Raw genomic sequence first — 10,975 nt, 5'->3', positions numbered from 1 at the left:
TAAAACCGAGTCGGAAATTGGTCGAGTTGCGGAATCGAACCAGGGCCGCCAGAGTGCGAGACGAACACGGTAATAGCTCCGCCTTGACAGCTGGATGGTTTGGAATGAAGAAAGGCGCGTCTAGTGAATACGATGTTCTCTTAGGAGGGTGCTTTAGAGACATGTACTGTGCTGCATGTAAGTAATTATAAGCATGGAAATTACAGGAGTCGCAGTTAAAAGACTAGCAGAGTACGTTTCCGCTACTTTTCCTCTTCGTTTGGCGCGCACGTAGAGCCATCAGGTGTGCCCACTGAAGCCACCCCTCTTCCTTCTCCTCGCAGTGGATGCCACTGCGCCTCCCGCTTGTCTCGTTCTGGTGCAGTGGGGCCTTGCGGGTACGAAGGAATCACGCGGTGTGCGGCGAACAACGCAGCGCACATCCACGGCGCCTTCACCACGAAGCGGGAAAACCCAAATTTGTCCAGAGAGCTTTGACGTCACACTTTGAGCAGCGGAATCTAAACCTGAATAAACATTTGTTAAATAGTGCTTCTGGGGTCGCACACGGGCTCAAACTTGATTGCAATGTAAGTGTAAATATTGAGCGAAAGTAAAATTAGGGTAATTAAATGGGAATGGAACGCCTCACCCTTCGGTATCGAGTCTGACACGTTACCACTAAGCAGTGCTGCCAACCCTAGGGATTTTTCCCTGGATCTAGAGAATTTGGGCGCTGTTTAAGAGAAAAGGGATTTTTTGTATGATCTAGGGAAATTTCATTTGCTCGAAGAGTCCTTTTTTTCTCTCTCAAATTGGGAAGGCAGTACAAGCTTTTCGTTGTTTTTTCTCTACAACTGACGGAGGCCCGCAAAACACCGCCGTGCACTCGAGTAAAGCCTGTTTCACATGCGAGTGAAAACGCTTTTTTGCAGCGGCGCAATGGCTGTTTAGAGCCACCGCGGCGGCTCCAGCAGTCAGAGCGGCGATGTTCCAATAAGTTATAAATTTCTCGCCGAGCTGCACTGCTCAAATTTCAGTCGCTTGCATGCATGTGAACCAGCTTTTACATGGACGTAGTCGGACGTGTACGGTCCCTGACGTGGCCAGTGGCACCCGCTGCTGTGATCTGGCGCGCCACCGCCTTCCCTCAGCATGCGCGCCCCTTCGTCGCGCTGTATTTGGAGCTCGCTGCACGACGTGAAATTCCTATTTAGTAAGCATATCTGCATGTTTATTTTTATAGCTAGAACAGAACAAGGGGTTTTTTCATAAAGGAGCGCCGTGTTGAAATTCTTAGCTAGTCTAACTACGGGAACAATTCCCAGTTCACCCGCCGCGGTGGCTGAGTGGTTACGGCGCTCGGCTGCTGACCCGAAGGACGAGGCTTCGATCCCGACCGCGGCGGTCGAATTTCGATGGAGGCGAAATTCTAGAGGCCCGTGTACTGTGCGATGTGAGTGGACGTTAAAGAACCCAGGTAGTCGAAATTTCCGGAGCCCTTCACTATTTCATCCCTGATAGCCTGGGTCGCTTTGGGACGTTCCACCCTCCAAGATCATAAACCATAATTCCCAGTGCCACTACGGCGATCAAAGTGAGTTGAAATCACATGAGGCATACAAAAGCTGTAACAATCACTGCTTCATTGTTTTAATTGACTCAAACTGTAACGTCAGCTACCCTTTAGAGCAGTCGCAGCTAATGAACAAGCAGCTTTCATATCGCAGATCCCGTATACTCCTTAAGTGACCTCCAGGCATTTTGTACGTGGTATCGTTCGGCTGAAGTCTAGACCGACACAACATGAGGGAAAAAAATTCAGTTAATTCCACATGGCGATGCATGTTTACTAATATCTTGCGTACAGTGATTTGTAATTTCCAAAGAACGCTATGGTTTATCTTGTAGCTTGATTTAGAAGTTCTTCATTTTAGATCCTTCATATTAAATTTACAGCTAGTTTGCTTACAAACGTCTGGTAATAGGCTAGCTGCATGATAAAACTTGCTACTGAACTGCGCATAAGAATAAATTTTATCATAATTCAACACTATTTTTGCTATCTTGGGAAATGTAGGGGTTTTTTTGTTGCAAATTGGGGGAGAAGCGGCTCTGGAGGTTGGAAGTACTGCCACTGAGCCATCACAGCACGTTCATTCTAGTTGATTAATTGGAAGACATGTGCGTAATGTCCTATATTGTTCGGGTCCTCGAAGTGGAATGCAAAGAGCACCCAAGACTGCTCAATGCTCAGTAATGCTGCCCCAACTATAGCACAACTCTCTTGTTTACTTAATTCTACTCCATCATACTCTTAAGAAAGAGCTCGTGTCCCCCAAAATTTATTACTTGTTTTAAAGGCAACTCTGACCAATATCACTGGTGCGTTACTATATGGGAGTGTAGATTATTAGTATAAATGCACTAATCCAATGGGTGCTAACCACCCCGGGCAGTAGCACCCATCGGATTGGTGAGCCGGGGTTTTGCTCGGGTTCTAACCTCGAGGAAATTCGTCCGTTGTCTGTGCCGTTGTTTGTTCGCAGCTGGCCTAGCGCGAGTGCTCTGCAACGCTGCCCGCTCATCGTCTTCTATGCCGCACAATTCCCTGCTTTCGCACTGCTTCGAATGTAGTAAGAATTGTTAGTATTTTTGTCGCCAACTGTTTGTTTTTAATACGTCCTTGCTACTAATGTTCATTTATAAGGTATACCACTTGATTCTGCCTTTTGAGCATGCGATTTGTGGCTCCCGCATTGCTTGGTTTCCTATAAATATTTAAGTCAGGCAATCAGTATCTGCACTTTGCTAGTTCGATTCTTTATGACTGGTTCTAGTTGTATGGTAATGCAAATAATTTGGCTATCCATACTGATTTCTATATTTTAAACCACAATAATAGCTGGGAAAGTGAACCTTCTGTGCCCTTAGGGAGCTTCGTGGCCACGATCTACTTTTGGTGTTATTGATTCAGAATCATTTCAGTTTTCACCCATCGAAATGCACGCTGTAATGCACTATCGAAAGCACATTTGTTTTAAAGTTATGCTTCTTCCTAAGGGTCTTTTGAAAATAAATGTTATTGTAGGCTTTGGTACAATGCGGATCAAAAAACTCGAGAATGGCTGCAGTTTTTTTTCCCTTAAGCTGTGTCAAACGCACGATGCGCCGGGAGTCCTATTAGCTCCCGTGTCGACAAACTCACAACAATCATTTTGTGCTTAGAATTTCTGTTTTTAAGATGATTTATGTTATTTTCCTTAAAATATTTTTCTATTTTTCACGCACTGGCAGCGTTACGGAAGGTCCTAGCATCCTGATGCTAGATTGTGGATGGTAAGCTTACTTTATGAGTAAAACCTGTCTGCCTTCTGTTGTTGATGGAAGACGTCGGGAAACGCCTGAGTTCAGAGGTGCACTTAACTGTTTAGAAGAAGTTTATTTCACATTCACAAGAAAACGAAGAGGCACAATGGATGATAGAACACCACACAGGACGCATATCACAACTGAAATCATGAGAAGAACACACTAGTACAGCACAAAATGAATTCCTATACAGAAATGTAGAGAGATGAAATAACCATGAAAATTATACAAAATGGGCTCGTAGATATGTATAATGAAATAAAATTACAGTCATATATTCCCCGCAGGGGGGTGTCTGCAGCATGCAGATGTTGGTGAGTGGCGACACCACGGGGTTAACCCGAGCATCCGCAGTGACATCCCCGCAGGGGGATGATGGTGAGCAATGCGTCACCACGGACCCGAGCATCCGCGCTTAGCCGTGCGTGGCATCGCCGTGTCCGGGAAAAAGGGGATCCTGGTGGTTGAGCCGATGCCGAGCGTTTGGACCCTTAAGGCCCCTCGGCGGAGGCAACACACCACTTTGGCCCCAGCTTCCTATAGACGGCACCTCCGGCCTGACCCGACCGGGGGAAATCGGCAGTCGCCTTTTCCTGTTCTCCTCTCCGTCTTTCACTGTCCTACCTCCTTTCTTATAACTTTCCTGTATCCTCCTCCATTCTTCGTTTTTTTCCTTTTTTCCTGGCGGCGAGGGTTAACCTTGTGTGACCAACTACCCTAAGTTGAGTCATATTGGGTTATAGTTGGGGTGTACAGCTGGCGTAGGCAGGGTTTGCTTTCAAGTTCCTGTCGCGTCCCCTTGTTGGACTCCGTGGTGAGTGGCTGGCACTATGACCGAAAAACTAAATTTTTTTATGGCTCCCCCCCCCTTTCCAAACCAGATCGCCCTCTCAAAAGAGGGCGGACCGATGTGACAGCTGAGTACATCCAGAAATCTAAAGAGACTTTCACCAAATTCCATGTGCTCCACAGCGAAGCGACAGATAAAACTGCCCGAACGATATCTCCATTCTTGGTAGCGAAAAGCCTGACCCTTGCCTTGGGCACGGGTTACAAGCTAAAAAAATGCCTAGTGGCAACCTCCTTCTGGAGCTTAAAGACAACGGCAAACTTTCCAAGCTCTCCACCATATTGTCAGTCGGGGAAACCCCAGTCTCAATAACTCCACACCTTTCCTTGAACAGTGTCCGTGGTGTCATTTCCGAAGCAGACTTTGTCTGCCTCACTGAGGAAGAAATCCTTGAGGGTCTCAGTGACCAGAACGTCACAAACGTGCATCGTATTAAAATAAGGAAAGACGACAACGAAATCCCAACGAAACATATTGTTCTGACATTCACCTCTAGCACACTTCCAGACTCCATCGAAGCAGGCTACTTCAAAATAAATGTACGTCATTACATACCGAATCCACGAAGGTGCTTCAACTGTCAAAGGTACGGACATGGGTCACAGAGCTGCCGTGGCCACAAAACTTGCGCTAAATGCGCCTCAAAAGACCATACTTCTGAGAACTGTGAAGGAGCAGCAGTTGACTGCGCAATCTGCGAAGGTGATCATCCTGCATATTCCATATTCTAGGTCATGCCTTCTTGGAAGGCTGAGAAAGAAATCATAACAATTAAAACAAAACAAAACATAACTTTCAAAGAAGCAAGACAACTCTATCACGCAAAGAACACCTTCACATTCTCAACAAAAACAAACTTGGCTGACGTAGTGTGCAGGGGCGGTGCACCACGCAGCACTCCGGCATCTGCCCAGGCCACCTTCACGGAACCTGTGGCAGGGCCATCCACGCCCCAGGCAGGGACAGTGAAGGCTGCCCTGCCATCTCCAAAGCAGGGAGTACCGTCCCACGAGTCGGCACCCCGCAGGACATCCCCCCGCCGGGGGAGGCCCGACACCAACACATCCGCGGCTTCGTGGTCCTCCAGCACCTCTGGTGAGGTGATGGATACAACTCCCACTTCGTCCGCTTTGCAGCGGCGGACCGGCTCTCTCGAGCGAAGAAAAGATAAAACCCCGGTAACGGTCCCAGAACAGTAAATTCCTTCCGTTCCATTCCCACCCAAAAACACAAACATGACCTTTCTGGTTCAGTGGAACTGTAGGGGAATGTTGAGGAACTAGAGTGATATAACTCATATTCTAGCGTCAGTGATGCCTCTAGCTTTATGTCTTCAAGACACCAATCTTGGTCCACAACATTCAAGTATCTTAAAACATAAAACTTTTAGGCGTGATCGCGAGCATGCAAATAGACTCTCGGGAGGCGTCGCAATCATCATTCAAAGCGGCGTCCCGCTCAAGAAATCAAACTGAAAACTAAACTTGAGGCTGTTGCGGTTAGCGTCATCAGCTACAAAACCATAACAATACGTTCTGTATACCTTCCCCCACACATCACATTAACATGCCAAGATCTAGAAGGCCTCATCGATGAACTACCGGAGCCATTTCTGGTAGTTGGCGATTTTAACGCTCACTCTCCGTTTTGGGGAAGCGAACGTTGTGACTCTAGAGGCCAAACAGTCGAAGATTTTATACTTTCGAATAATGTCTGTCTCTTAAATACGGCAAAAGCCACATAATGCTGTCCAAGCTCAGCAGAAATGAGCTCTCTCGATTTAGCTTTCGCATCACCAGTACTTTTTAACGATTTTAAATGGGATGTGTTAAATGACCCCATGGGCAGCGATCACTTACCTACCGTCATCAGGCTCTCATCGTCCACTCCAATACACCCCACAAGGCCACGGCGCATGAAAATTCAGCTCGCTGACTGGTCACTTTTTACAAAAAGTGCCACTCTGGAAAAGGAATTTTATGACCACCTCAGCACAGGTGAAATTAATAAGAAGTTTACTGAATGCATAATATCGGCCACAACACTCGCTATATCACAAACAACAGGACTTGCACAAACGAAACATAAAGTATGATGGACACAAGAATTCACATTAGCAAAAAAACAACAAAACAAAGCCTGGAGCGCTCTGCGTCGATATCTCACTGCAGAGAACTTACCTTTAAGAAGGCGAAAGCCAGAGCGCGGTATGTGCGAAAAAATGCAGAGAAAACCTCTTGGCAGAAATATGTCTCCTCGATAAACAGTTCAATAACATCAAAGAAAATGTGGGAAAAAAATCGTAAATTTTCTGGTGAAAATTCACACTTCCTCTCTTGACAGCACCCGGGACACAAACATCTTTAGAAGAACCGGCCAACATATTGGGCGAGCATTTTGCTGAGATCTCAAGCTCATCCAACTACACAAACACATTTCAGAAACACAAAGCAATAGCTGAAAAACAAAAATTCCCATCTGGAGCAGGTATACATGAGGATTACAACCAGCCTCTCACACTGCAAGAATTAAATAAGGTATTATCTTCTGGAAAAAAGACAGCACCAGGACCAGACAACGTGTACTATGCTATGCTTGCCCATCTCTCCGAGGCTGCTGTAGAGGCACTGTTAAAATTCTTTAATAAAATCTGGATAACTGGAAATATACCTGATGAGTGCAAAAAAGCAGTCATAATACCTTTTCCTCAAACCCGGGAAACCACTAACAAGTCCTAGCACAGTTACCGACCAATAGCCCTAACCAGCTGCATTGCTAAATCTTTCGAAAGTGTAATAAACATTAGACTGACCTTCGTACTTGAATCTCGGCAACTATTAGACGTACATCAATGTGGGTTTAAGAAAGCATGCTCGACCACAGATCACCTTGTCCGCCTCGAAAACACCATCCGGGAGGCGTTCATCCACAAGCAGCACTGTATTGGGGTCTTCTTCGACCTGGAGAAGGCCTACGATACTACGTGGAAGTTCGGCATCCTCCGTGACCAAGCAGAGCTAGGTATCTGCGGCAGGATGCTGAACTGCTTGAACGACTTCCTGGCTAACCGCACATTCCGAGTCCGCCTAGGAGCAACTCTCTCCATCACTTTCACCCAAGAGAACGGCGTACCCCAGGGGTGTATTCTAAGCACGACACTCTTCATAGTAAAAATGAATTCCTTAGCTAAAGAAATACCCAAGTGTCCATAATGTATTCAGTTTATGTAGATGACCTACAAATAGCATGCACGTCCTCCAGCATATCAACCTGTGAGAGACAATTACAAATCACACTAAATAAACTAGGTGCTTGGGCAGACAGAAATAGATTTAAATTTTCTCAAACAACAGTAGCTGTTCTTTTTTCATTGCGACGAGGCCTGCAGGTCGATCCAAATCTATACCTGAATCATACTGCGCTACCAATTAAACAAGAACACAAATTTTTAGGCGTAACCTTCGACAAGAAACTCACATTTCTACCACACATTAACAACCTTAAAAAGAAAGCTTCTCAAGCCCTCAATATCTTAAAAGTGCTCTCACGGAAACGGTGGGGGTCCGATAGAGCAAGCCTTTTACAAATATATCGCTCTCTGGTGCGCTCCAAGCTGGGCTATGGGTGCATAGTATATGGTTCGGCAAGAGCATCCTACTTAAAAAGATTAGACCCATTCATAATCTTGGTCTGCGCCTATGATCTGGAGCATACAGAACATCACCAGTAGCCAGCCTATACGTTGGAACTAATGAGCCCACTCTTGAGGATCGAAGAATCGCACTCACATGCACATACGGTATAAAAATCCGTTCTTTTCCGAAACATCTCTGCCATCCAGTTGTCACCAAGTGCCCATCTAAAAGATTATTCATCAACAAAGCACATTCTATCAGACCATTACTATTGCGCTTTGAAGACAAATGCGAAGAGCTAACAGTACTAGACTGCTTACCGAATATTGCACAAAGGAATGAATATTTGCCACCATGGTACAGCCTGCCTTCAGTATGTGACTTCACAATGGCACATTTAGACAAAAAGCAAACGCCAAATGAGTACATATTACGGAAATTCTTTGCACTGCAAGAAAAGTATGACACATTGAATTTTATACCGATGGCTCAAAAACAGAGTCACGTTGGAAGTGCAGTAATCCAAGAAAATACTAAACACATAATGCGACTACCAGAATGCGCATCAGTTTTTACTGCTGAGCGTTATGCCGTCTTTGTAGCTGTAGAAAAAATAGTAAGAGAGAACATCAAAAATAGCATCATTTACACCGATTCCCTCAGTATGCTCAAAGCACTGCACTCCAGGAATGCTGCTGAACCCATAATAGGAAACATCATACATAACAAAGTTAAAATCACAAAACAAAAGCATAACATTAAATTCTGCTGGGTTCCTAGCCATGTTCGAATTGTGGGCAATGAGAAAGCAGATGTATGCGCTGCACAAGCCCGGAAAGATCAAATAAAAGAAGTGAGCATACTGCACAGGGATTGCTTATAGTTTATCTACAGTAAACTCAGAAATAAGTGGCAGGCAGCATGGGAAGAGCACGTAAACAACAAATTACATTCTGTTAAGCCCATTTTAGGGAATGGCAGTCATGTAGGCATCAAGAACGTTTTACTGAAGGCATTTTATGTCGGCTCCGCATTGGACACACCCACCTCACACACAACTTTCCGCTAACCAAACAAAACAAACCTCTCTGTGAAATGTGTGGTGCTGAACTCACAGAGAACCACATTTTAATTTCATGTATAAAACTAGAAGAACTAAGAAATAAATATTTTACATTTTACAGGGAAAGCATCCCATTACACCCCGTGTTACTTTTAGGTGATCGAGCACTGGTTGACATCTCATGTATATTTAGGTTTCTCAAGGAAGCCAGCATTTTAAACAAACTCTAAGTATAAAAAGCTTCACCTTTAACAAAAACTCTAACCTTGTGTTTGGCGCATCATAGCCTGAGTTGCTTTTGCGCCATTAAAATCAATATAACTAACTAACTAACTAACTAACTAACTAAATAACTAACTAACATTAATATATACAACCAAGGCGTGGACAGAGTTTTTTGAAATTTATGCATATATGTGCAGTGAACCATTGTATTGTTGTTGACACATGATTAAACTAAGAAAACTGGAAACAGTGAGCGGCGTTCCCATTATTTTGCTCTAAACATGTAATGAGGTTAAACGAACCATGTCGGCCTAACATAACCCTGACATGTCTGCCCAATACGGACACAAAAGGGCAAGGCCAATGGCCATGGAAGGCATGGCCCAAGGAACAAAAAGCTCTTACGTAAGCAAGTACAGAAGACCTCCACGAATGCGTTCCATGATCGGAAATTGCACTCGCTGCCGGCGACTCGAGGCAACAACACTCACAGCAGTTGCAACAGAGCACGAAAGCTCCCAGGACTATCAACAGTCGCGCAAAGGGGCCACGAGGACAACGACTTTTTCCTGTAAACCGGTTAACTGCAATGCCTCGAAAGCCCACGGACCACAGATTTTTTTACCACATGTTAGTTTGACTCCTGGAGCGAGCAGCTAAGGCGCCGCGCATACCACACAACGCCGCATCGCTTCATCCTGTCCCTCGCAGGCAGAACCCCCCACTGCAGGTGCCACACCGATTCCCTCAGGTGCCCAGGAATAAAGGACGCTGCCATGATTGACCAAGTGACAGGCTTCGACCGCCCCTTGCACTCTGGAGGCACCGATGGCATAAGTAACACACCCATGAAATCTACTACACTTTCCGCAAGGATATGGAAATCTGGGCTGATGTGGTGGGCGTGCTGATGGAAAGCCACAGCAGTTGTGCAAAATGCAGGCTTATCTAAAGCCTACGGGACTCTATTCTCCGGTACACCAGGTACTATTTACCCGAACCGCGATCGCAGAAAATAGGAGGCGAGCGCCCACGCTGCGCAATCGACCCCCGCAACAAATGCAGGAGAAAGCGGAGAGCTAACAGCTGGCAGGCAACAGATGCAGAGAGGAAGGATAACCCACCCATCGAACATGGATCCCAAGCACCGCACCACAAAGCAGCTCCGTGTGACCCCGGTCATTCCCCCTCAGAAAAAAAATTCAGGGGGCACTTTGACTGTCTAAAGTGGGTAGAGGCGGAAGCGTTTTCCGCACCACCTTCGCTGTTTCTGTGGCACTGGTGGCGTCACATATATTTGAGTACTAATTACTAAGTGATGGCAAATCACTAATTAATTGTTAATTACTGATTAATGCCTGAATGCTAATTAAATGCTAATTAATGACGCTTAAGCTTCGCCTTTAGGAGTGGAACGCGACAACGCGTTGTAGCGCTGCCAGGGAGTCCACGGAACGCCACCACCCGTTCGGCGCGATGCCTTGCCCTTTGAGCGCAACGCTTTTTGAGGAAAGGAAATGGCGCAGTAATTCTCTGTCATCTCGGTGGACACCTGAACCGCACCGTAGAGGAAGGGAGGTGGGAGTGAAAGAAGATAGATAAAGAGGAGCCGTAATGAAGAAAATGAAAATTGTATTTTGCACATTTTGCACGCGACAAATAAAACCGAGGCGTTCAGCAACTGATCCACTGAGAGTCACGGGCACGTGTTGGTCGACCACGAAAAACGTCTCTTCATGCACTTTGTCGTTTGCGCGCAAATGCAGCCTAATTTTTGTTTTGGCCAAAGTTTTATGGCCGAAGAACGCTGTTAACGTTACGCGACACTCTTGGTGCGGTTTGCTCGGCAGT

The sequence above is a fragment of the Amblyomma mixtum genome, chromosome 4 (assembly GCF_055824585.1).
Source record: "Amblyomma mixtum isolate Tamu chromosome 4, ASM5582458v1, whole genome shotgun sequence".
NCBI classification, from domain to species: Eukaryota; Metazoa; Arthropoda; class Arachnida; order Ixodida; family Ixodidae; genus Amblyomma; species Amblyomma mixtum.
This window is presented reverse-complemented; position numbering follows the sequence as displayed.